The sequence below is a fragment of the Gekko japonicus genome, unplaced genomic scaffold, assembly GCF_001447785.1.
Source record: "Gekko japonicus isolate JY-2015 unplaced genomic scaffold, Gekko_japonicus_V1.1 scaffold7, whole genome shotgun sequence".
NCBI lineage: Eukaryota > Metazoa > Chordata > Lepidosauria > Squamata > Gekkonidae > Gekko > Gekko japonicus.
Genome location: NW_015159711.1, coordinates 2,843,810 through 2,871,536, shown reverse-complemented (window position 1 = coordinate 2,871,536; position 27,727 = coordinate 2,843,810). Strand labels below are relative to the sequence as shown.

At 45.4% G+C, this 27,727-nt stretch overlaps 1 protein-coding gene across 4 annotated transcripts in view; it reads left to right on the top strand.

Moving 5' to 3' along the window:
* Positions 1-27,727, top strand: part of NCOA1 (nuclear receptor coactivator 1) — a 250,618-nt gene that overhangs the window by 24,523 nt on the left and 198,368 nt on the right. Inside the window, exon 1 of one of the 4 annotated variants that reach the window (XM_015406078.1) lies at positions 4,049-4,083. The exons of 2 other annotated variants lie outside the window; for them this stretch is intronic. The gene's annotated coding sequence lies outside the window, so the exon portion shown is untranslated. Of the gene's footprint in view, positions 1-4,048; positions 4,084-13,813; positions 13,850-27,727 lie in introns of those variants that run through there. One more of the 4 variants, XM_015406150.1, reaches the window with a different exon arrangement.

Genomic DNA, 27,727 nt, shown 5'->3' with positions numbered 1-27,727 from the left:
CAATTTACCTGGTATCGATGTCAGACTGACTGGCTTGTAGTTTCCCGGATCTCCTCTGGAACCCTTTTTAAAGATGGGAGTGACATTAGCTACCTTCCAGTCCTCAGGAATGGAGGCTGATTTTAAGGAAAGATAATTTTTTTTGTAAGGAGATCCAGAAATTCACATTTGAGTTCTTTCAGAACTCTCGGATGTATGCCATCTGGGCCTGGTGATTTATCAGTTTTTAAGTTGTCTATCAGTCTCTCGTCACCTCAATCTGACTCAGGTGTTTCAACACCCCTCCCGAAATCAGCGGTTCTGGAGTGGGTAAGCACTTCTCATCTTCCACAGTGAAGACAGAGACAAAAAATGCATTTAGCTTCTCAGCCATTTCCCTATCATCCTTCAGTACTCCTTTTACCCCTTGGTCATCCAAGGGCCCCACGGCCTCCCTGGCTGGTTTCCTGCTTCTAATGTATTTGAAGAAAGTTTTATTGTTGGTTTTTACGTTTTTTGCTGTATGCTCCTCATATTCCCTTTTTGCCTGCCTGACCACAGACTTGCATTTTATTTGCCACAGGCTGTGTTCCCTTTTGTCAACCTCACTGAGACTAGCTTTCCACCGCTTAAAGGAATCCTTCTTACCTTTTACAGCTTCCATTACTTTGTTTGTTAACCATGCAGGCTTTTTCCTATACCTGTTTGTGCCTTTCCTAACCTGCGGAATATATTTTTTCTGAGCTTCTAGGATCGTAGTTTTAAGTAGTTTCCAAGCTTCCCCAATGGTTTTGACCCTTTCTACTTTTTCTTTCCGTTTCCTTCCCACATGTCCCCTCATATCAGAGAAGTTACCCCTTTTAAAGTTAAACGTGGTTGTGTCAGTCTTTTGGGCCAATTCCCTATTTATACAAATGTTGAACTCAACAACATTATGATCACTGTTCCCAAGCGGTGCAATCAATTTTACATCTCTCACCAGATCTTGAGTGTTACTTAGGACCAAATCAAGGATTGCCTCTCCCCTGGTAGATCTCATAGGCTGTGTGTGTGTGTGTGTGTGTGTGTGTGTAGATTTCGAGTTGGACAAGATTCATATTGTGAAGAACTGTGAGCTTCATCACAAAACCTCTCTTTATACTGTCTCTTTCCCTCTAGCTGCTGCCATATCTCAATATGCAAAGTTTAAGTTGAATCTCACAATCACCCCTTCCAGTGTTTTGCAGTGAGAGGATATCCTAGCTTAAACTCCCCCATGGACACCTTCATTCTTTCTTCAGACCTGCAGATGAGAAGGTATCTGCAGAGGTATCTGTAAGATAGTTTCACTATCTCACCAACCTGATGGTCTACCTAAAGATCTGTTTGCACAGAATTTTTTGGGGAGTCAGAACTCCTCCAACCCATCTAATGCTTACAAGTTTTGCTAGAGCCACATTTGATCCATATTGAAGTAGGCATTCCAAAGAGTATAGAGTTACACTGTTTGATTTACCCTCTCATTCAATAATGTCAGCTTATCCTGTGTCCTGAAGTCATTGTTCTGTGTCCAGCTGCACATTCTAAAGGCACACAGAGATTTAAGTTTTTGGAAGAGTGTGTGTTGATCCCACTCTCAGGCTCCCATTTCGGTCACTGTGTTGTTCTTGAAGGTCCAGTGACCTCCAGGAACACTGTTTCAGGATTTCAGGAAGCTGTTCCAGAAGTGCCCTTGTCTCTGGAACGTGAGGTTGGAAACAGGCCTCTGTAATACATGTTCTGCTGTAATGGGCTGATGTTCAAGTCTCAAATAGAGCATTTAAAATCACTTTAAATTAGAGGCACTTGGGGTATCGAAGGATCTTCATGCAAAGCATGTACAGTGTCATGAGGGAAGGATACAGGGTAGGTTGGCATTGTATAGCAGATTAAAGGGACTTGAAATGGGGCTAACATTTTCTCAGATTTAGTTTACTGTTCTTTGAGCCAGAGAAACTGTGGGTAGTGACATTTTACCACTCCAAGTGAGTAAAGTTTTGGCTGGTATAATTTCTAGTAGCAGCAAGTACAGCATGTGAGAACTGAGGGATGAGGTACCTCTAGGAAGAGATGTGAAGTAGTGTGGAATATGTTGGTGATTTGCAAAATTGCTCTAGTTTATTTGGGGTAACATCTAGGTTAGATTACTGCAATGTACTCTACATGGGGCTGTCCTTGGAAATTGTCTGGAAGCTACAGTTGGTATAGAATGCTGCAGCTAGGGTGTTGAGTGGAATGGGTCATAGGGACCGTATCAGTCCAGTCTTGTTCCATCTACACTGTCTTCCAACTTGCTTCCAGCCTCAATTTAAAGTGCTGGTATTGACCTCTAAAGCCCTGTAAGGCCTGAGACCAGCATACCTGAAGGGACTGCCTTCTCTCATATAAACCTACCCGTTCACTTTGATCATTTTTGGAGGCCAGGCTTCACTTGCCCCTGCTGTCTGAGGCTAGACGGATGGTGACCTGGAAAAAGGCTTTGTGGCACCAAAACTTTGGAACTTCCTTCCCAGGGTGATTTTTCTTTCTCCCTCCTATCAGTGTCTTCTGCCAGCAGATGAAGACTTTTTTTTTTAGTTTGGCATACCCCCAATAACTGTTACTGGCACTCCTCCCTGGTTCTGGTGTTGTATATTTATGCGTTTTTTATTGAATCATTTTTATAATTTTAAATGCTGTTTTCAGTTGTTCAAATGTTTTAATGTTTTCACGTTTGCTGCCTTGGGGTCCCTGATCGGGTGGAAAGGCAGCATGAAATTGTTTTAAATAAATCTTCTTATGAATTGTTGCCAGCATAAGAGAAAAATTAATAGAGAAAATCTTTCTTTTATTATTGTGTGAATAAAGAAAGGAAAAAAGGAATGCGCTGCAAGGTAGAACAGTCTATTAGATTTTTTTAGATCCCAGGACATTTTGCTATAGGTTTTGTCAGGGGATCTTATAAAGAAACTTCTCTACTTCCCACCTTGTATAAATGGAACTGTTCCACCTTGCACCTTGTTCTTTACCCCCTCCTAACTCCTGGTGCAGCCTTATTTTATTTATGAATAGAAATAAACACCTTTGCTTCTCAGGAAATCCATGGACACTCCACCGTGTACAAAACGTTAGCCTTTCAAAGCAGGAGCTGGTAACTTTTAAAGCTTCCGTGCTAACCATATGAGAAGATCATCATATCAGAAGCAATACAATTACTTTTATTGCTTCTTAGAAGGATATTTCCTATGATACATTACCTCCTATAACCTTGGATCATCATCTGGCATCATTCCACACTGTTGACTCATTCCCTTCTCCATCTATAACGTTTCTAATCTTGCTTGGAAACATGTAGTCAGATCTGGCAATAAAACTGTGAATACCACTTCAGGAGCAAAGCCAAATCTGTGAAATAAGTTACTTGGCTAAATAATGGCTCTTTCCTTAGGATAAGGACTCAGTGAGCCCAGATTTCAGTGTTTGGGTGTTGGCAACAAGCGTTTGAGCCTTTCCACAGCTGGGTGTTTACTAGGGTTGCCAGCTTCCAGGCGGTGGCTGAAGATCTCCTTGGATTACAACTGATCTCCAGGCAACAGAGCTCAGTTCACCTGGAGAAAATGGCCACTTTGGAAGGTGGACTATTGCATTATACCCCACTGAGGTCCATTCCCTCCCCAATCCGTGCCCTCCTCAGGCTCCACCCCCGAAGTCTCCAGGTATTTCCCAACCCAGAAAGTTTCCAGGTATTCCCCAACCTAGTGCTTACCTCAACATAAAAGTTTTTTTAAAAATCAGAGAGAGGAGAGTGCAGGGCAGCATGAATCCTTTGTATTATGAAAGAAGAGGTTTCTTTGAGGAGAGAGCTTTCAGTTCTCCTTTCTCTGGCTCCTCTTGAGACATCTGGGCAGAGGGTGTGTCACAAAACAGATCCACTCTGGGATTCAGCGCACTCATGTCATGTAGTGTCCTCTTCTCTGGACATTGCAGAACAATGTCGCTTGGCGAAATATCGATACTAGAGCTCTTTGTGCTTCAGAAATCCTTGCATATCTCTTGGGTTTATTTCGGAACTTTCAGAAAGACAAGTTGCAAAAGAGAGGAGAGAAGGTAGGCCCTTGCAGCAAAGGACGTTCGTGGGTGGGAAATGCGGCTCCTCAGAGTCACTCTCTTTGACTAATTTAAGACTTGGTTGAGTCTGTGCAGTCTTGCTTCCTCTTTGAGATTGTAACCACTATCTTACCTTGCCTTTCAGCTAAGATCTGCATTCTTATAATTTCTCCTATTCCAAAGTGGAACAGTAGCAATTACATCCAATGCATCTGTTGTCATAGGATGTTCTGTTAAAACATAGTAAGATATAACCAACAGAATATAACTTCCCCCCATATCATTGCAGTTATTTATTTCCTGCACAAATTTGTGCCAAGAGGTGCTGGGCTAGTTGAGCCTCATTTGCTTTCTCACCAGGTCAGGAATGGTTCACCAGTACAACAGCAGCAGAAGCCAACTACCGTCCATCTTATAGAAAGCTGGACTTAGACCTGTGAGGCTAAAATTCAGGTTTTCCTTCTGGCATGGTAGAGTTAGGATGTCAGACACTTGACTGCTCAGATATTGTCATTCCTTGAAATCAACAGCGTGCTTTTATAAGTGGTGGTCTTTACTAATAGCTATAACATTGAAAGCAATGGTAGGAGGGAGCTCTGCTCTGTAAAACTTCACCTTTTGGTAAGAACTGGCTTGGCTGTACTGCAGAACGAGGTGGTAGAATCTAGATTTGAATGGAGTTCAGTTTTCAGTGCTGCTCAAGGTTTTTTGTTTTTTTTAAAAGACCTTAATGTAAACAAACCCTAGCACAGTTTGGCAAAAGCATTCTAATCTAGCCTGTTCCCTTTTGTACTTGTTTTCCATTTGAAGGGAGATGTGTTTTTTTTTTTTAAATGTAGAATAGAATTAAAAATGCAGTGCAGTCTGAAGTGGCACAGTCCTTTCTTTCCCCCCTGGTATCTCCTCTTTCTGTGCCACCTCATCCTTCTGCATGTGTAAACTGAGCCCAAGACAGTGTCATGGAGGTCACTGGCACCAATTCATAGAGAAGCACTTGAAGAGACTGTACGCTTACGTGTTTTTGTGCGATCATGTTCAAGCACTCCTTTGTTTACGTTGTCCATTCATGTAAAGGTGTGCTGATGTTACAATGTTGTGGATGGGTTGAGACTGAAAGAATACCAGCTCGCTTAAGACTACTGGTTGAATTAATGGCTAAGGGTTTTTCAGCCCCGCAGTCTATACTCTTGGCCAGGACACTTGCGTTAATTCCACGTGAGCAATACGGAATTCATGCCATTCAGGATCATGTAAACAGGCTAATAGATCAAATGCTTGCGGGAGATTTTTATCGGAGAGTTCTGTGATAGTAATCTGGAGTCCTATTTACTTAGACTATGGGTTTTGTTCCCTCAGTGCCTTGACGCACTGCTGTAATTTGCTGCTCACCTAGCATGACCAGCAACTGACTACAGGTCAGCACTCAAGTGACCAGTTGTGCAGCACTGGGACAAATTCACCTATGGCATTTGTTCTCTCTTTGCTGGGTTTAAATGCTAGCTAGTTTTATAAAGATCTCCTGCCAACCTAGCAGTTCGAAAGCAAGAAATTGCAAGTAGATAAATAGGTACCACTTCGGTGGGAAGGTAACAGCGTTCCGTGCGCCTTGGTGTTTAGTCATGCCGGCCACATGACCACGGAAACGTCTTCGGACAGCGCTGGCTCTTCGGCTTTGAAACGGAGATGAGCACCACAACCCTAGAGTCGGATTCGACTGGCTTTCGAGCAAGGGAACCTTTACCTTTACTTCATCTTTATAAAGATGCTGGAAAAAGGGGTAGCATTACTGTATCAGGCTGTTCCCACAACTATCAGTTCATCTTCGTGTCTTCTGTGCAGTCCCACATGGGACTGCCGGAAGGCAGGCCTGCCGCGGAAGAACATTCCAAGAGCTTTCTCAATCCTGTAAGAATTGAGTCCCCCCTCCCCTCGGAGAGAATTGTGAAATGAGCCATTTCCCGCCCATTTGGTCACGTGACGAGGGGAGGGGGAGGCACCTCTCTCTCTCAGTCCTTTTTTTGCCGCCGTGAGGAAAGGACATATTTTCCAGAGCTACTGTTCTTTTACCTCAGGTTTAAACAAAATTCAGTTTTTTTCTTTTTTTACCATCTTTTCTCTGGAGATCTCAACTCCATGGCTCTCTTCAAGAAATGCCAGGCTTGTGGGTCGAAGATGGCTACTACAGATGACCATCTAAAATGCCTCCTGTGTCTGGGAGAGGGCCACAACACAACCTCCTGCGAAATCTGCGGTATGGTAAGCCCGAGAACCAAGCAGGAGAGAGCATTAAAGTTGAAAGCAGCCCTTTGGGAGCAGACCTTGTCTCGGGGCACTAGTACTCCCTCCCCGTCGAATCTCACTACCGACGTCGTCAAGGGCCCTTTAAAATCCCAAAAGCCGAAGCAGGTCTCGGCAGGGAGGAGCCGGAAAAGGTCCGTATCTGCCCAACCGCCTCAGAAAAAGGCAAAAACGGGCAAATCTAAGTCCTCTACTGTGTCCCCGATGGGAACTGAGGCAAACTTACCGGCATCGCCGTTGCGCTCAACGTCGGAGCCTTCGGCAACCGCAGTGACGTCGGCGATCGGCGCAGTCGCAGCTTCGACGTCGAAGAAGTCCGTTTTCCTATCTAAGTCCTCTACTGTGTCCCCGATGGGAACTGAGGCAAACTTACCGGCATCGCCGTTGCGCTCAACGTCGGAGCCTTCGGCAACCGCAGTGACGTCGGCGATCGGCGCAGTCGCAGCTTCGACGTCGAAGAAGTCCGTTTTCCTATCTAAGTCCTCTACTGTGTCCCCGATGGGAACTGAGGCAAACTTACCGGCATCGCCGTTGCGCTCAACGTCGGAGCCTTCGGCAACCGCAGTGACGTCGGCGATCGGCGCAGTCGCAGCTTCGACGTCGAAGAAGTACGTTCCTTCGACTCCAGCTCCATCGACGTCGAGACGCTCCCGATCGACTCGACGTCGTAGTCCAGCTTCTCGACGTCAACGTTCCTCGACGTCGAGCTCTGACGTCGTACATCAACGTCGATGAGAGTCCCCGGTTGTGGGTGATGCGGACGTCATCAGTCTTCATTCGTCCAGGAAGTCTTCCAGATCTGGTTCTTCGGGCAGCCAAGGATGGGACGTTCATCCGTGGGGCTACCCTGTCGATTGGGAACAAGTTCCCCCCTGGTGGGTGCCACCTTGGTGCCAAAAGCCTGCTGCAGAGTCGTCGGAGTCCAAGTCGAGATCCACATCGACGTCGAGACCTTTCCACGTCAAAGTCCCTTGCCGGTGCCAGGTCTCCTGTGGGACAATTGGACGTTGCTCAGTCAGAGGGACAGGCCTCGAGCGACGGCTCTGATTCCGAATCGGAACACACCTTGATCCCGTCGCCTGAGGAGGCAGTAGGGGATCCTACCCCAATTTCTCTGACTGAGGAATTGAAGGGCTATTCAGAGCAGCTTCTGCGAATGGTTAAAGCCCTTGAAATAGAATTTGTCTCTCCCAAACCTTTAGAGGAAGATCCCGTGTCGGTGATTTTATATGCCTCTGATGTGGGCCCAGTGGCTATTCCTTTGGTTAAGGGGATAAGGGAAATTACCTGCAATAACTGGGCTCGTCCGGCTTCGGTTGCAGGATCTGATCGAAAGATAGAGAACCTCTATAAAATAACAGAGGATGATGGTTTCTTCCTATATCACCATCCCCAACCCAATTCGATGGTGGCGGAGGTAATTCCCTCTAAACAGACGGGAGGACCGAGTCTTCTCCTCTAGACAAAGAGGGCAGAAAGTTAGATGCTTTAGGGAGAAAGCTCTATTCGTCTGGAGCTCTGACACTAAGAATAGCTAATTTTAAGGCTATTATGGCCAGGTACCAAGTTACGTTATGGGATCAGTTAGCCCCATTACTGGCTGACCTTCCAGATAACAAGAAGGAGCAGGCCAAGCTAATTCATACAGAGGGAGCTCGCCTAGCCAGACATGAGCTCAATGCTTCCAGACATGCAGCTGACGCTGCGAGCAAGGTTATAGCATTGGCCGTAGTCCTGCGTAGGCACTCATGGTTACGCTCATCCGCCCTTCCCCCAGATACGAGGGCGCGAATTGAGGATTGCCTTTTGAGGGTAAACTCCTCTTTAGCGAACAGGCTGACGAGGTTTTAGAGAAAGTGCGAAGGACTAGCTGACAGCTAAGTCATTAGGTTTAACTACGCAACAACAGCCTCAATCTACGAAAACTAGATACTTTCAGTACCTAGACACTTTCAGTACCTAACCGCAGTCAGAGGGTGTCGCTTCTCGCCTGCCTCCCAACCATTTAGGGGGTCTTTCCAGCATCCTTTCCCCCCAAAATGTCAACAACCCGTACAACGAGGTAGACAGTCTCACTCCCCTAGGGGATCATTCTCCAGGGGTAGGAGTTCACAATGAGGTGTTCCCCCTCTCTTCAAGGCCCGTTTGGCACGTTTTTTCAGTCAATGGTCTATGGTTTGTTCGGATACGTGGGTGTTAAGCATAATAAAGTTTGGTTGCTTTCTGGAGTATAAAGATACCCCTCCTGTATCCTTCGAGGTCCCTACCTCGCATAGACAAGACGAGGCCTTGGCTTTAGAGATCGATTGGTCGCTAGTAGCAGATTCCAGTGAGCGGTTGCTAACCCAGGTTCATTTCACCATCAATACTCTCCAGTCATTGGGAGTTGTGGTCAATTTGAAGAGGTCTAAACTTTCCCCCGTTCAATCTATCCTGTTCATAGGGGCTAGGATACACTCAATAGCTCATAGAGCATTTCTACCTGAAGACAGGACCAGAGCTATACAATCCCTGGTTTACTCTTTCTTCCACAAGAGACATCAGAGGACCCTATTCATTCAGAGGCTCTTAGGTCTCAAGGTTTCCATTACCTCCACGTTCATGCACGCCAGGCTCTGCTTGAGACCTTTGCAGAATTGGTTTTTGCGAAGGTTTAACTCGGAACGGGATTCTCAGTAGGTTTTCCTCTCCATCCCTAGGCAGATCCTGTCCTCCCTACGATGGTGGATGACATGGGGGAACGTGGTGCGGGGGTTTCCGTTGGCGCCCAGTCTTCCTGACACACATGTGTTTACGGATGCCTCCTTAGAGGGCTGGGGAGTGCACTCTGGGTCCATACAGGTGAAGGGCCTATGGTCCCCCACGGAGTCTAAATTTCATATCAACAGACTTGAGTTTAGAGCGGTAAGATACGCCCTTCTCTCTCTTGCAGATTCCGGCCTTGGGAAGTCTATTCAAATAATTATGGACAATACAGTCGCGATGTTTTACGTCAACAAGCAGGGTGGTACAGGTTCCCTTTCCCTATGCAAGGAAGCTTCGCTCATTTGGGAATTAGCGATTCGAACAGGGATTCCACCTCTCAGTGGTTCACATTCCGGGCTCTCAAAACAGCCTAGCAGACATACTCAGCAGAACAGCTCTCATGGTCCACGAGTGGTCCATTCCGTTCACGTACCTGATCCCCATATTCCAGAGGTGGGGTTGGCCGGAGGTAGACCTCTTTGCCTTGACGGCAGACGCAAGGTGCCTGTTGTTCTGTGCCAGGTCACAAAAGGGGGACAACTGTCTGGGGGATACATTCCTCCTCAGATGGACTTTTTATACTTTTCCGCCTCTTCCCCTCTTACCGAGAGTGTCGACAAAACTAGCACACGACAGATCAGCGTGCATACTGATAGCTCCGCTATGGCCCCGTCGGCCTTGGTTCCCGCTGCTGCTAACGCTAACAGGGAACGAAAGGTGCCCATTACTGCAAGTTCCAGACTTGCTACGGATCGGTCATACTCGCCACCCTGCCCCCCACACCCTAAATCTACACGCATTCATTTCCACGTAGATACTTGTTCTGATCAGGTAACGGAAATACTACTGGCTTCCCGTAAACCCTCCACCGGAAAGTCCTATAAGGCCAAATGGTGTCGATTTACTATTTGGGCGCAAGACCGTAAGATTCGCCCGGACACTTGTCCTTTGATGGAGATCTTTGAGTACCTCCTGACACTAATTGACCAAGGTCTTTCCCCTTCGTCCATTAAGGTTCACTTTGCGGCCATATCGGCTTTCCACTTGGGAATTGAATCCAAGCCGATATTTTCCAATGCCTTATCGAAACGGTTTCTAAGGCGATTGTACATCAAATTCCCTGTAGTACGGCCTCCCTTCCCTCAATGGGATCTCAAATTGGTGTTAACACAGATGATGGCGGCTCCGTTTGAGCCACTGGATAAGAGTTCATTAGTTCATTTGACACACAAGGTCATTTTTTTGGTCGCCATTATTTAGGCTCGTAGAGTTGGGGAATTACAAGCCCTTCGAATGGATTCCCCATGTTTAGAATTTCACCCTGATAAGGTGATGCTACGGCCAAGCGCAGATTTCCGGCCAAAGGTGCCTACTGCGTTCCATACTTCACAGGACATAGTCCTCCCTACTTCTTCCCCAGTCCAGTTTCCGAAGTAGATAAGGAGTTACATACTTTGGATCTCAGACGAGCGTTATTGTTTTACTTGATACGCACGTCGGTGTTCAGGTCCACAGTTTGTTTGTTTGTTTGTTGCACTGGTCCCAAAAAGGGACAGACGGCCTCGAGGCAATCCATCTCCAGATGGATTGTTTCAGCCATTCATAGCAGTTATGCCTCTGCAGGTCTCCCCTGTCCCTTTCCAGTCCGAGCCCACTCTACGAGGGCACAAACTACCTCGACTGCCTTCGCGGCGTCTATCAATATTTCTCACATATGTAAAGCAGCTACTTGGTCTTCATCTTAGACTTTCATTCAACACTGTTCAATCGATGTTGATTCTAAAGCTGACGCATCTGTGGGTGCAGCAGTGTTACAATCGTTACTTAAATAGACTGTTCGCCCACACCCGCCTCCGAGTCTTGTGTAGCTTGCTAGACTCCCATGTGGGACTGCACAGAAGACACGAAGATGAAAACATGGTTGCACTTACCTGTAACTGATGTTCATCGAGTGTCTTCTGTGCTGGCACACATCCCTCCCTCCTTCCCCGCTGTGGACGACTTGTATTTTCCACGGCGGCAGGTTAGGACTGAGAGAGAGAGGTGCCTCCCCCTCCCCTCGTCACGTGACCAAATGGGCGGGAAATGGCTCATTTCACAATTCTCTCCGAGGGGAGGGGGGACTCAATTCTTACAGGATTGAGAAAGCTCTTGGAATGTTCTTCCGCGGCAGGCCTGCCTTCCGGCAGTCCCATGTGTGCCAGCACAGAAGACACTCGATGAACATCAGTTACAGGTAAGTGCAACCATGTTTTATTTCTGTGCTACCAAAGTGGAAGAGCCTCTGCTTGGCAAGCAGAAAGTCCCAGGTTCAGTCCCTGGCATTTCCAGTTAAAAGGACCAGGTAGTAGGCGATGTGAAAGACTTTTCTCTGCCTGAGACCTTGGAGAACTGCTGCCAGTCTGCATACACAATACTGAACTTGATGGTCCGATGGGCTGAATCAGTATAAGGCTGCTTCATGTGTGTTCATGTGCCTTCAAAGGAGAAGTCACAAATTAAGCTTGATGTTACAGAGATGTGATGGCCACTTCCCAGTATTCAAAAAAAGAGAGGCAGTACTATCAGTAGAACTTTTTTTTTAATATATTTTTATTTTATTTTATATAACATTTATAACCAGTATAAACAACTACATTAAATAACAGTCAATCATCAGTAGAACTTGATAGGAGGAGTCCACATAGTCATAACATTTTCCAAACAGCCTTTGCAAAGACACCCATTTTAGATACTTAAAAGATGCGTTTCCTTCAACTTCTTCAGTTTGCCGGCTGTGTAGGTGGAACTGTAAAGAAATTTACTACTGATTACATGGGCTTTACGTCTTATCTTCTAAGGAGGAAACATTGTATCTTATGCCTTATTAGAGTTATAGTATGCACTTAATTTTGTTGTTGTGACACCACCAACTTTTATATTGGTTAAATACAATTTATATTTTGGCAATTTCTGATGGTGTTTCTCCTAGTGGAATTTGTATACCTGGGACCTCTGTGACTCTAGGTTTTCCCCTGGTTTTGGATGTACATTATTTGAAGGCAAGACTCCAACTCCATGGGAGCACCACCAAAAGGGCCTACTATCCCAATCTCTTTGGCTTTAAAAGGATGTAAAATGTATGGAGGTTATGTCCCTCAGTGGCTACGAGCCATGGTGAGTAAAGGGTGCCTCTGTATTCAGAGGCAGTAAACTTTTGAAGCCCAGTGCTGGGAGGCAGCATTATGTGGAAGGGCTTGGTTGGCCTCTGTGTTCTGTTTGGTGGGTGGTCACTGTGTGAGATGGGATGCTGTATTGAATGAACCTCTGGTCTGATCCAGCAGAGCTTCTCTTACGTTCTAAATCTCAGTTTTCAAACAGGCAGGAGTGGTCCTTCAGTGGCTGGGTAGCAGTGCAGAAATTTGAAGTGGGAGGAGAAGCAAGTGCACTGATAAATATAAGAAACTGAAACCTAAACTGCACAGCTCCAGTTAGTTTGGAATAGTTCAGAACAGCCTCCTGTCAGGAGCATTAAGAATCTGTCTTTCTGCATGGTCTTATCCCACTGCCCACCTAACTTTCCAACTCCTTTTATTTTCCTTTTTACAGTATTATAGCTGCTATTAGAATGCTACACACTTAACACAGTACAATAGGCTGTTGCTGATTTAGTACCTAAATATTGCTTGATATTTTTGCATTAATAACACTTTCACAAGTAAGTGCTGTTTGGACAAGCAGAAAAATTGCAGACTGCCTGGCTGACTTGTGTTACTCCTAACGGGCTTCAGGTTCTTGTTTCTACACATTTATGGAAGCCGCTTCCTGCTGATTCCAGAGCCACCGGCTGAGTTGGTTAGGTGTGTGTCAGTACAGGCAAAAAAAGTATTGTCACTGGCTGACTTTTTTCATGATTGGAGACCACATGGATGGTTGTATCAGTAGGAAATTGTACAATTCCTTTAGAAAAGATTCTCTCTCTTCCATACACGCACACTCCGAAAGATTAAAACAGCTGTATAAATCAAGAGAATTGATCCATAAAGTAGAATGCCTTCATAATAGCGATGGCCATTTCCCCTCTGTAGTTTATCAGTGCTGTCACATTTATTTCTCACCCAAACAGCGCCCCCAGGCTGATAAAGTAAGTCTGTTGAGCCAATTGCCTTGCTTTGTTTGCATAGACATGGGTTTGCCAAAGTACAGTAGGCTGGATATTTCATTCTCCTTCCAAGTCCAGTATGGATTCAACATCACCTGCAGTTAAGGGAAAAGTAAAATATATTATCTTCCTGTTGCCTTGGCTCACCATTTCACATTCTGAGCCTTACTCTACTGGCTGACGTCCTGCTTCTCAGTTTCAAAAGTAGACAGTAAATCATGAACTCACAAGTCAAACGTCAATTACTTTGGTGAGTGGTTCCCCTAGCGGGATTCAGCTCTGAAGCATGAGAATTCGATGCATTTGGGTGTAGCTAAAGGAATATTCCTCCCGCTCACATAATTTCCAGATACGGTTGCACCCTTTTCCCCTGACTTGTTGCTTTTCAGGGTTCAGGGAGCTTTGTTCATTTGGTAGTGTTTGAAATGGCGCAGCTCAGGAAGAATGCTATCCTGTGCTTTTGCTGAATTTGCAAATGCGTAGCTTGGTGCAGACTCTGGACTCCTATTTCTCTTTTTCATACATACGGGAAGCCAGGCATTTGTTGGCCAAGGGATGGTGGTGAAATCAGCTGCGTGAACAGTGAGTTGCTTTTTTTCTTACCAAAAGCTAATTGTAAAAGTTACATATTTTGTTTCTACTGGCTGTTACTGCTACACTCTTGGGCTTCTTTATTTCTGTCTCTTTCTCTCTGGTTAGATTAGATTTGCTTTCTTTTCACTCTTTCTTTTTGTGGAGAAAGTGGTGCATGTGACCTTCCTATTTGTGGTGTTGAGTAAACCCCAAGGCGTTCCTGGGTCTGACTTCATGTCATGATACTTCTGATGCAGCTTGAGCAGCTGCTGCAGCTTTCACCACTCTTCGCTTTCTGTTTAGAGCGTCAAACTGTGGCAGGATCTTGCTCTGCTCTTTCCGCTACATTAACCACAAAAAGTGTTAAATAAAACCTTGTTGTTCCTGCCCTTGCTTTATATTAAGGAGCATGCACAAGTCGTCGTCGTCTCCCCCACCCCCACCCCAGTTTGCTATTTTCTGAGCAGCGTAATGTAACTTAACAGGCCAGCTAGAGCAGGAATCATCTGACTTGCGTGCCTTCATGATTCTGAAAGTTACCAGTTCTGTGTCTGCTTTGAGCAGACACCTTGCAACGTTCCCTCTAAGCTGTTGAGTCTTGTGAGCAAAAATTCCACTTCATGAGCTACCAGCATTAAAGTTGTGAGCAGGCGATTTGGCTGCGGCATCAATTACTCTGCTCTGGAGCCATCCTTCCGGAGCTAAGACAAAAATCTGTGAGCCGGAGGCCAAAAAACCGTGAGCTAGCTCACACTAACTCAGCTTAGAGGGAACACTGCTTCTGGATATCATTTAGGCTTGCTATTTCTAAGCATGGCTTATGAAAGGAGTCGTGGCTGTGCATCAAGCAAAAGACCTTGCTCTGGTTCCATTCACACAAAGAAGAGTGAGCAAATACTGGGGACATCTCTTGGCAATGCAGCTCTCAGGAAATTCACGTGCCTGGTCCCTGTCTCTAGGGGCAAACGTACACAGAGACCATTGCTTTGCCAGGCTCTTAAGCAGTGAGAACTACTTAGGTAAGCAGGTGCTATTTTTCTAGTGCCCTGGCTATCCTGATCCCATCAGATCTCAGAAGCTAAGCAGGGGCGGCCCTGGTTAGTACTTGGATGGGACACCACCAAGGATGTTGTAAGGTTGCTGTGCGGCTGGAGGCAATGGCAAACCACTTCTGTTAGTGTCTTGCCTTGAAAACCCTATGGCGGCGTCATGAGTTGGCTGTTACTTAACAGCAATTTCCACCACTAATTCTTAGATTGGGGAGACGTATGTCATACCTCTTATACCCAATCACACATTTTCTACACAGGAATACGCTCTGGAAATTTTTCACCCACGGTGGAAGGGTGTTTGCTGAAACCATGGCTGATTTCGCACTAGAGCTGCCTCGATGTTGCACCGCCGTTTGCCCCGATACTATTGGTCAATTTCACACCCGAAGCCACGGGGCTGCATTTGACCCGCGGCTTCGCCCGATTTCCTCCGCAGTTTCGTGATCCTCAAAAAACAGGATCACGAAACTGCGGGGGAAATCAGGTGAAGCCTAGAGTCAAAATGCAGCCCCACAGCTTCGGGTGTGAAATTGACCAATAGTATCGGGGCAAACGGCGGCGCAACATCGAGGCAGCTCTAGTGCGAAATCAGCCCATGTGAAGATTTCCCCAAATGCTCCTTTGTCATGCATTCTGTAGAGGGAGCTGTTGCTAAGTTAGGCTGAGGCAAGACAGAGCAAGCCCTGCAAAACACTTCAGGATGAAGGATTTACAGTGTTCCTCACCACCCGTTTTAAGCTCTGTCTTTGAAGAAGAAGAAGAAGAAGAAGAGATAGGATTTATACCCCGCCCTTCACTTGGAGTCTCAGAGCGGCTTACAAACTCCTTTCCCTTCCCCTCCCCACAACAGACACCCTGTGAGGTGGGTGGGGCTGAGAGAACTCTGACACAAACTGCTCTTTTTCAAGGACAGCTGTACCAGAGCTTGTGACTGATCCAATGTCACACCAGCAGCTGCATGTGGAGGAGTGGGGAATCAAACCCGGTTCTCCCAGATTAGAGTCCGCACACTTAACCACTACACCAAACTGGCTCTCTAGGAACAGGGAACAGGGAAGGAAGCACAATAAAAACTTGCTATAGTTAAGCAGCTGTGTTTGTGGATGCGGTACTCCATCATCTTCCTTTACTCCTTTCCCTTCTGGCCTCTCGTTCTCATCCAATTCCACATCTCCACGTAGATGAGTCATCCACCAGGCTGAATGTGGTCTGCCTACCATGTTCAGGAGGGTTCTCGCTAACCACTGGCTTTTGCTGCCTTTTGAGACTCAGAAACGGGATGGATTGAGGCTGTCAAGCAGCTGGCGTGCTGCACTCGGTAGCTGCTGAGTTGTCTTCATCTAGCCGGTTCACAAGGTGTATGGTTTGGGGGTTAGATTTTTAGGGTGGCAATTGTAATGCATTTATGTTTTTTTGGAAGTGCTATCCTAACTAACTACAGCTTCAATAGTGAAACAAGTATTGCCATTAAAAGGTTTCCTTTACAAGAAGAAATGGAAATCAGCAGAGATCCATTTCTAGGTGTGTTTTATTAACGAGTGTTTGTTGCCTTTCCCCCAGCCCAAATGACAGTAATCTGGACTCCTTTCGCTTTGTGAATCTTTCAGAATTGGATCTACCTAACTGTGTTTGCATTTACCTTCCATTTTGCCACTGAGGTGGCAGCAGCAGCAGTGCAACCACTTCTGTGAGCTTTCTCAGAACCCTGCCCGACCGAAAAGTGTCTCCAGGGAGTGTCAGTGTTGGTAAATAGACTTATTTAAGCTGAAAATGCCAGAAAGGGTTTGCTCCAGTATATGTCATTCCCTTTTATGTTTTAACAGCTACTTAACCTACCTATTTTCACTTAGGCAGATCTTGGCTTTTGTCAGTCATATTAGAAAACCCACATGTTAGGTCACAATCACCAAAGAACAGATCAAGGGTAAAATAATGGCATCTCTAGAATGAGGGTTAGGCGGGTTTTTTGGGGGGCTGCAGTGGTTTTTCTCTTGTGATAATTTCCTATTGTGTGTCCATGATGGAGGATGGGAGAGTTTGTCCTAGAGTAGAACCCTGAAAATGTCACGCTTTCTGTGTTTAAAAGCAAGATTCCAGCTGCAGTGGCTACAGAGAAAAGATTGCAGGTCTCTCTTGCCTGTGCATCCTTTTTTTGCCCCCCTTCCCGCAGTCCTCAGAAGAGTTTTCTTTCTCTGCCATTGTTCCAGAGGACCCAGCCGACTTCAAATTAAACTCCCTGAAATCTAAAAAGCACCTTGGGAGGCTGGTGCAAGGCAAGTGCTGCTGACAGGGGGAAAGTGGCAGCAGCTTTATTTATTTAATTTATTTATCAACTTTATATCCCGCTCCCTCTCCCCTGAACAGGACTCAATGTAGCTAACAGCATATAAAATACACCCAATTAAAACAATACAAAATATATAATAAATAAACTTTTAAAACATGTAACGATTAAAAATCTATCCCCATTAAAATCTATCCACTATCAAGCAGGGTAGGATGTGTGAATGCTGAAGACACAGGTGAAGCATACCAGCTGCCTGGTGGATCACCCAAAGGCCACCCAAAAAGAGCAACCTTGCAAAACCTGCGGAACCTAGGGAGGTCCCGCAAGGCACACATCTCTTCAGGCAGCTAGTTCCACAGGATGGGGGCCACTACTGAGAAGGCACTTGCCCTTGTTGACACAAGGTGGACAGTTTGTGGACCAGGGACCCTCAATAAATGCTGAGCTGAAGATCAGAGAAGACGGGGATGATTATGCTGGGAGAGGCGGTCCCGAAGATATGAGAGTCCCAGGCCATTTCGGGATTTAAAGGTAAGTACCAACACTTTGAATTGGCACTTGAAACTAATTGGGATTCAGTGCAGCTGCTGTAGGATAGGTGTTATATATGCTGACCAGTATGCTCCTGTCAGCAATCTGGCAGCTGTGTTCTGGACCACTTGCAGTTTCCGAAGCATCTTCAAAGGTAGCCCTGTAGAGCTTTCCTTCTTTTGCAGCTCTTGCAAATTCCCGAATGCCATTTCTTACAGCCGTTTCAGGGTTTCAGTACAAGCAGTTCAGAGGGAACTGCTCAGGCATCAAGAAAGCTGGACACAGAAAGCATGGCATAGGGCAATGTTGAGGTCTAGATTAAGGAACTCCTGTCTGTTTCCTTGGCTTGATGAAATGTGCTCTAGCAAAAAGATTTTAAAAGGGAGCAGGCAGGAGCTGTTTATGACTGCATGCCTTCATATGCATGCTTTCGTATATGTGAAGGTAAAAAGTAAAGGTAAAGGTTCCCTTGCTCGAAAGCCAGTTGAATCCGACTCTAGGGTTGCGGTGCTCATCTCCGTTTCAAAGCCGAAGAGCCAGCGCTGTCCGAAGATGTTTCCGTGGTCATGTGGCCGGCATGACTAAACACCAAGACGCACGGAACACTGTTACCTTCCCACCGAAGTGGTACCTATTTATCTACTTGCAATTTCTTGCTTTCGAACTGCTAGGTTGGCAGGAGCTGGAACTAGAGTCGGGAGCTCACTCCATCATGCGGCACCCGGTCTCGAACTGCTGAACTACTGACCTTCCACAGCCTGCAGTTCAGTGTCTTAACCACTTGAGCCACCACAGCTCCTTATATGTAAAGTAGCCTTATTAAATTTATCCCCCCCAACTCCAAACTTCTGGTTTTCAGATTCTTTTTTAATATGGAGGAAAGATAAAGAACAGACAGCGGTCCAGTGCAGCAAAGGATGTGAGCCAAAGGAAAGCAAGTTATGCTGCCTTGCAAACGTGGCCTCAGATCTCCTTAGCAATGAAAAGGGGGGAGGTGAATTGGTGCCTTATAGCTGTTTGCCAGAAGGACTGGTGTATTCTCTGTTTCCTTTTAGAAATCTTCTTTCATCCCTTTTCTACCCACTGTGCCTGACACAGCTCGTTGCCTTGCCAGGTTCTTAATCGGCGAGCGCTAATAACCACATAGATAAGCATGCACTATTTTCTAGTGCCAGTTTATTAGATCAGCAGATGCTGTGGGGAGTATTTATTAGAGCATGCCATGTTAGTAATCCCAAGGTGTAATTAGACTTGCAGATTTCTCCCACTTCCATAGTGCTGATAACATGGTCCAGATGCTTTAGATGGAGTGTGTGTTCCTGGTGGTGGTCGACATGTTAGACATTCTGTACAATCAAGCCTTATCAATGGTATTTAAAATGCTGTTAGGCTGCTAAGGCTTTGGGATTGGACTTTATGGCATTTGCATGGGGATAAACCTCTCTCTGTCTAAATGAGTACACCGATGTTCTCCCCAGCCTTTGTTGTTATAATCAGTTGGCACTGACCTTTCATCCCCTGTAGTGTTTTCTCTTTAAAGTACTGTTCTAATTGCTCTCTGCTCAAACATCATTAAAATGTTAGGAAACATTATCCTGAATCCCCTCTTGAATATGGAGTGTTTGCATTAAAGGCTATAACCCTAATTATTATTATTCTTCCTGTTGGAAAGAGTATGTTTATTAAATCATTGCTCTAGTGTATTTCTGATTACATAATGCTTTTATTTATTTATGTGCTGGGCAAATATCCCACTGGGAGGTCAGAAGGGCTTACATAGGGTCCCCAAGGGGGTCTTTCATCTAGACAGCTTACTGCATTAGACTTCCCTTCGTGTTCAGCAATGTTACTACAGGACAACAATGTGCCTTTGCTCTCCTCTATGGAAGTGGGCACCAGGAAAATCATGTGTGGTCTCCACATTGGGATAATCGGGCTTAGAGATGAAAAATTTCTGGAAACTTTGAAACCATATGGGAAAACTGAGGTTTTGGGACAAATTGGAACACATGCCAGTACTTACTTTCCAGTCAAATTTAAACTACTTTTACTGAGTTAACAACATAAAATGCATCATTTACAACAGCCTACACAATTGTGCAATTTGGCATATTTATGGAATTTTACAAATATTTTCATTTTCTGTTTTTAAAAAACCCTGCAATTTTATCTAGTACTGGATAAGAGAGTTGAAAACTCCTGCACCCTATGCTACCATAGCACATATATCTTTAATGTTAGCCTTTGAGAGGTAAGAAAAAATTAAAAACATAAGGTAGAAACAAATACTATACTAAACCAAAGAAAAGTGGACAGAAACACTCATAAAAGAAGAAGAGATTGGATTTATACTCCGCCCTTCACTACCCGACGGAGTCCCAGAGCGGCTTACAATCTCCTTTTCCTTTCCCTCCCCACAACAAATACCCGTCAGGTAGGAGGGGCTGAGAGTTCTTTTGAGGACTGCTCTTGAGAGAACAGCTCTGAGGCCGATTCTCCCCGGGTCTAATTGGCCTGGTTCTGTTGGGGGAGTTCCGCATTAAGGAACTCTGACCCGGGTTTATTGCCTTGCCCCAAATCTATCACCCCCTCCCCTCTCTTCCCCCTCTTTTTTTCTTTGATCAGGGGCGTGGTTGCGTTGTAATGCACCCACCCACTGGAAAACAGGCATGCTTTACACATGGGTAGTTGCGTTGTGACAGGTCGAAAAAGGGAGGGGAAAGGGAGAGGGGAGGGGGGAAGGGAGAGGGACGTGGGAGGTGGGAAGGGAGAGAAGCAGACATGCAAGGCAACATGTCAGCCACGCAAAACTGTGTCCACACCACCATGCCACCCTCAATGCATCTTTTTAACAGTTACACTACAGCCCGTAGGTTAGCCCCACAAATTTTTTTGTCCACACCTCCATGTCACCCTTAATGCATTTTTTAAACAATGGCACTACTTTTGTACAAATAGCGAATTGCAACACAGAAATGGGGAAAAAGCAGAGGTACATTTAAGAGGACGTTTAAATGCTAGTCAACAATGGATCAGTATTGTGTTGTAACGCAACACGGGGGGGGACAAAAAAAACCTGGTGCCAGGGTGGGAAAGGGAGGGGGAGGCAGGAAGGGAGGGGGAGAGAAGCAGAGGGGCGTTGAAGGGGTAGAGAGAGGCGGGAAGGGGAGGGAAAGAAGCAGAGGGGCGTTAAAGGGGTGGAGAGAGGACAGCCGCGATCCGCGAGCTCCCCACTACAATGCTCCGACTTAAACCCCGTAGTAAAAAAAAAGAACCTGAAAATAGCGGAGATGGAAAATCCAGGGAGAAACGCCATCAGATTTGGGTCAATTGCCAATTCGGACCAACATGTGGGGAGCTGATCAAATTTCCACGGATATTATCGGGGGGGGGGGGGACACCGGGGCAAGTGATTGTGTGGAATCGGCCTGAGAGAACTTATGATTGACCCAAGGTCACACCAGCAGCTGCAAGTGGAGGAGTGGGGAATCAAACCTGGTTCTCCCAGATTAGAGTCCGCACTTCTAACCATTACACCCAACTGGCTTGTAATAAGTGTAGGACTGCCTGCTTACTTGGATATTAAATATTATGGCATAATTGTTACCAAAATTATTTATATTTACAATAAATTCTTAAAATCGCATGTCTACACTATATATAGGAATTGTCATGATCTAATGCTGTAGATTGTTTTAAATTTAAAAAACACACACACTACACATTTGCCCTTCAATAGGAATGTTCAGTGTTCCCCAAAGCTTCCCAGTTTTTAAATTGAAAAAGCCCTTTGACTTTTCTCATACTATACATTTTGAGTGTGAAAAACCTTGCTTTAAGAAGCATTTCATTCGTTTTAAAAGGAAAAACAGTTTATAGGAGGTTTTTCTCCCAGTGGGTTCCCCAGATTTTCCAGTTTTTCCATTTATAACATTGAAAAATGTTGGCAAAAAATATCCACCCCATTCTCCCCCCCCCCTCCTGGGCTGGTCCTTCACATCTCTAGATGGGCTGAATGGCCCAGCTGTCTACTGGTTAGCTTCATTCGTTCATCTGACTCAGGAGGGTGTGTGCTGACATCAGCATCAAACTGTAGTGTTGTGAAGCATGGGGTGGTGCCTGCCAGTGCAAGCATTTATTATTAGTTTGGTAGATGTTAAACACAGACTTTGCTAATTTCTAATGCATATGTTACATAAGTGCCTTGAGTGAGCAATCCTGTCAAATAATCCTTACAACCAATTAGGACTGTTGTTTCAAACCAGTTGAGCTCTTTAAAGGTCAAGTGCACTGGAATGGAACCGAAGCATTAATAGTAACTGAGTCGCAGTTGCTAAGAGTAGTGATGTTAGTGTTGGTTTGAGAAAGAAGAAGAATTACTTTACGGTTTGGACTGACTGCTTGTGAGAATGTGATCTCATTAAAGAGTGGGAACCTTGACAAGCCAACATATTGAAGCTTCTGTGTTTTCTCCAAAAGGAGAAAAGGCGCCATATGCAGCATGTTATACCTCTAATTATCAGACGAGATGATTGCTAATTAACAGCTGAAACAGCATACTTTTAAAGTATATGTTTAAAACCCTTTTTGGCAGATTCCAAAATTACTGCTGCTAACCATTTGTGAGGAACATTTAAAGTATAAGCATTTCACGGGTTCTTTTTAAAAAAACTCATTAATTTCTGCATCCACCTTGTGAAATTGACTGTGCAATTTGCACTTTACAGATGGAGAACTGAGGTTAAGTGATAATGATTTGCTTTAGGCCACCCAGTGAGACCTAGATTTTAATCCATGGATACTGGGTCTGTTTATTCTTCCATCTTGACTATAATGCCATCTCCAGTCTCTAATTTTTCTACATTCTGTATCCCTCGGAACCCAGTAACAAACTGGCTAACTTCAACTCTTGTCTGAATATTCTGATTTTTCTTTGAAAACAATAAATAACAGTTACCATGGTTTCGTGATTGGAAATAGGGAAGGAAGGGGAGAGACAGAGTTCATGTTGCACACCAAATTATATGCAAAAGCAGATTAAAAATCATTTGCAATGCTGGAAGGATCGGAAGGAAGATGTTACCCACCCACCCCATTGCCTTCCTATGTGGGTCCTTGAAACCAGATGTATGTTCTGTTGTCCCAGCTGAGGGAGTACTTGAGATTTTGTTATGGAAGTTTTTAAACAGATGGGTGAAGATTGAAAGGCCTGGCAGGAGAAAACTCCCTGGGTGTGAGATTGTCTGAATGCAGTGAGTATACTGTACATTCCAGAGCAGGGCATAGATGAGACATGGAGACTTTCCACTTAAGGAAGCTCTTTCTTACAGCTTCCTGATGGAGGTTTCAGTGAACAAATCATGTGTACATTCTGTGAAACCAGATGTAGTATCTTAATCTTGATACGCTTCTGTCCTTGGAGTAGAATAATGGAGGGGCAGGGAGCACAGGCAATTGGAGAAAGAGTATCAATCTGGTGAAATCCTTCAGGGATCAGATGGTGCAATCATTGCACCATTGGGCTCGGCTGCCATTTGTGAATGGATAATTAATCCAGCAGAGGGATATGGGTTTTCTCTCCCCCCCCACCTCTCTCCCAGTATGAAAAAGCACCTAGAGGGCAGAGGATTACAGTGCACGAGCTGTGATAGAAAAATAGCTCAAGATTGCAGGTGGTGGAGAAAGCTTCAAAAATACAGTTGTGCAGCAACATGTTCTTCTGAGCTTGCCAGCAGTCCCAGGTTAGAGGACGGGGCATGGTAATTCATGTAATTTAGCACAGGCTAATCTGTGTAATTTCATGCAAATTTAAAATAATACCTTTTGCAGCTAAAAATAGCACCCCCCAGTGTGAGATAGGAGATGTTTACATAAAATCTCATGCACATCTTACACAAGAATGAAAGACTGCTTTCTGATTTCCTCAGTGAGCTGAGACTGGCTTTGTGCCTAAGGCAAAAAAATCCAAAGGGGTTCCCTTGCATGCACTAATACAAGGCACACTCTCTAACACAAGCCTCTTCCCAATGAATGGGAGCTGTAATGCAAGAATGCGATCTGCCTGTGGGTCATGCTTTACATTGCCTCACTTTGTGATTCAGTCATCTCTGTTATAAACTGGCAAATAATTCAAGAAATATGCTGCTAGTTTCACAGGTGCAGGACATTTCACAAGTCAGTTTTTCCTTTTGCCACCAAAAAAAGAGGACACACCTCCCCCAGGGAGCTCAATTGATCAAGTACACGCTGAATATTCAAATCCACTATTCAAATACTGCTGATCAGTGTACTTATTCAATTTGTGTTTTAATTGTGAACTGATTATTTTATAGTATGAATGTATAGGTAAAGGTAAAGGTTCCCTTGCTCGAAAGCCAGTCGAGTCCGACTCTAGGGTTGCAGTGCTCATCTCCGTTTCAAAGCCGAAGAGCCAGCGCTGTCCGAAGACGTTTCCGTGGTCATGTGGCCAGCATGACTAAACACCAAGGCACACGGAACGATGTTACCTTCCCACCGAAGTGGTACCTATTTATCTACTTGCAATTTCTTGCTTTCGAACTGCTAGGTTGGCAGGAGCTGGAACTAGAGACGGGAGCTCACTCCGTCATGCGGCAACTTGGGTCTTGAACTGCTGAACTACTGACCTTCCACAGCCTGCAGTTCAGCGTCTTAACCACTTGAGCCACCGCAGCTCCTATGAATGTATAACTGAAGGTCAAAACAAGTTGCTGGCTTAGTAATATAAACATGACCTTCCTGGATCAGACCAAAGGTCTGTCTAGCCTAGCATTCTGTTGCTAGCTGCAGTCAGACAGATACCTCTGGGGAACTCACAAACAAGACAGGAAGGGGTGGCATTAATGCACATTTCTTTGAAGTTAGATTGGAGGTCTGAATGATCTCTGTGGCAGGTCTAACTACATTGGCACTGTTGGGGTAGGCTACAATGAAGTGTAACTAGCCTTTCCTTTCATTCTCTACCAGCCAGTAAGATTGGGGCTTCAGTCCAAAGCACACTTACTATAAACTACCTCTCATTAAACTGGGGTCGATTTGCACATTACAGAGTCCATGTGTTCCCCACTTCTGACAGATGTGTTCTTGGAGTTCCCTGCTGGGAACTTAATTCCCAGGTGCATGGTGGCCATTTCAGATTGTGGCCATGTCATGCAAGGAAAAGGGAGCTTTGTTTCTTTAAACATTTGTATCCTGCTTTCCCCCGTGGTTTAAGGATTAAAGCTCTCCCCACTGCACCATTGTCCCAACCTGAAATGGCCCCAGGGAGCTAGTATTTGCCTTTGGAGAAAACTTACATGCATTGATGACTACACATACATTTGCACAGCACTGCCAATAGTGGCTTGCCTGAGCCCATTTCAGACCCTTAAAATGGGAGGGGGGCTTAAGATCACTGTCCCCTTGGGCTCTGATCCAAATTGGGTCTTCACATGCCTGGGAATTAAGTTTCTGGTGACGAGCTCCCAGCACTTGTCTGATCAAAACTTGTACATGAGCAGGGGTCATTTCCTGCAGGAGCACATAGGATTGGAGTTCCGGCAGTAAAGAGCCCAGGGGGCGGGCACATGCAACAAGCCCCACCCCCTGCTCCCAGCAGCCCTCAGTCAGAGCAAGAAGCAGCCAGGTAAGTTGCAGAGCCCCCTTCTGGCCCCCCAGCCCAAAACAGTCCAGTGGCACCTTTAAGACCAAGTTTTATGCAGGTACAAGCTCTCCCTCCTCTGCGAGGACAGATCTGCACGTCCCCCCCCCCAATAACTAGCAATCCAAAACAGTCCAGTGGAGCCTGAGCAGTGGGTGTTGCCTTCTGACGCACTTCCGGTGATGTCAGGGGGTGTGGCATATGCAAATAAGTCATGCTAATGAATTATGCTAATGAGCTCCTGCACCTCTTTTTCTATGAAATGACCCCTGGACATGAGGACTTTGTAACGTGCAAACTGGTTAGGGGCTGGAGAACGGGGGGGGGGGGGTTGTATCAAGCAGATGTCACTTTTGGCAAATAACCTGAAATGTCATCACCGTGACATTGCACCACATTTTACTGCCCATTTTTTCCACCCTGCTAAGCGGCAACCCTAAAATTGAACCTAAGTGAGGCTTCTTTCTCAGCATATGCGCTTTGGAGTGTTTTGCACAGGGTTTTATGTAAAGTAGAAAGAAACTGGAGACAGACAGTGGTTTTAGAGAGGGTTGAAAATGGGTTGAAAGAGGCATTGCTTGTCTTCCTGTGGGGTGTGTACACTCATCTGTCTTGGCACACTGTCACCTCTGGTCAAGCAGGCTTGGCAGTATTTTTTTTAAGTGCTAAGTCTGATTACCAGAGGCAAGTTGGGTTGAGCATGCACCCTATAAGTAGTGATTCCACTTTCAAACTACCTTCCAACTTTTTGAAAAGACTGTTAGCTGTCACCCAGTTAAATTGAAATCAAAAGCAGGAAAGGAGATGAATCATAGTTAGAGGGTCATGAAATGGAAGGCAAAAGGAACAAATGCTTTACTTCTAGTGGGTTAATGAGGAGGAGGAGGAGGAGGAGGCTGGACAGTTGTGTGAGTCCAGGAGGGAACTCTTGATAATGGAATAGACCTCGTTGGGGCTGGTGAGTAATGGGTCACAGTGTACTAGAGGCAGGAGACTGTAAGTTGAAAATGCTCACTATGCCAATCTCAGCGAGAGCCTCATGGTAGACGTGGGTGATAGAGTTAAGAACACTGAATCAGAAATCAAAATTGAGTTACTGTTCCTCTGTAAGTTTATGCCAAGTGGGTGAGGTAAGCATGGGTCAAAGACAAGGTAATGTTCATCCTGGATTTTCAGTGGGAGCTGTCAGCTGCATCACCTTGATGTTGCTACAGAGAACAAAATAAACACTTTGGTTCTCTTATAGTCCAGTCTCAAACCACTTGAACGTGCATCGTCTGGTTTATTAGAAAATAAGACACCTCCTCACTGTACACACTGCTGTTTTGTACTGTGCTTGTTGTAGCTGAAAGTGCATAGAAAACAGTTATATGATTAGCCGTGAGCTAATCTGGGGGGGGGGAAGGAACTAACTGGGGTTGACCACAGAATTGCCTCTGGTTTTCAAACAGCATAAAATCAATCCAGGGCACTTTTTGAAGAGCTTCGCAGTGTCTCCTAAGAGTCTTGGCACAACGGTTCAGTGCTGAAGGAAAAACTGTATGTTGGGACTGGTAGTCTCTTTCAGCTCTAGGTTTAATGAAATAAATATAACGTGTGTGACTAATGACGCTTGTTCAATGAGTTGTGCGGCTGGCTATCTCTTTTGAATCCCTAATGTGCAAACATCCTGGTCTTGTACCTTCAATATCCTATTTAGTTCTTGGATCCTCAGGGCACAAAGTATTTTTCCTGTGGCTGACCTTACTGTATTTTTGTAAACTATGCAACACTATGCCTTTTAAGATAAATAAAGGATTTAAGAGCTCCTTCAGTTAATATCTGTTGATAGATTCTCGCAGGGGTCTTGTTGTAGAAAAAGAGCTGCCGGAGCTCATTAGCATAACTTATTAGCATAACTTATTTGCATATGCCACGCCCCCTGACATCACCGGAAGTGACAGAAGGCCACACCCCCTGACATCACCGGAAGTGTGTCAGAAGGCCCGGCTACTTACCCTCCTGCTTCATCCTCATTCCCAAACGGAATGAGGATCGAAGCAGAGGGCGGGGTAAAGAAGGGGGCGGGGCTTCACCACGTGACCGCCCCGCCCCCTAGAGGTTCTCTTCCGGAGCTCCGTACCTGAGAGCTCCCCCCCGACTAGAGCCCTGGATTCTCGGGAGATTAGCAGAGTGGGTCCAGCATTGCTGCTCTTTCTCAAGGAGGCAGCTGGCATCTGCTTGCTCGCAAATAAAGTTTGCAAGGAAGAACTGATGCCTTGTTAACTTGAACATGGCCTACTTGGCCAGTTTGCACTAGCAAGGTTGATTCCTGATGTTTTATGGTTTCTGTGGCTGACACAAAACTGTGTGGGAAAGTG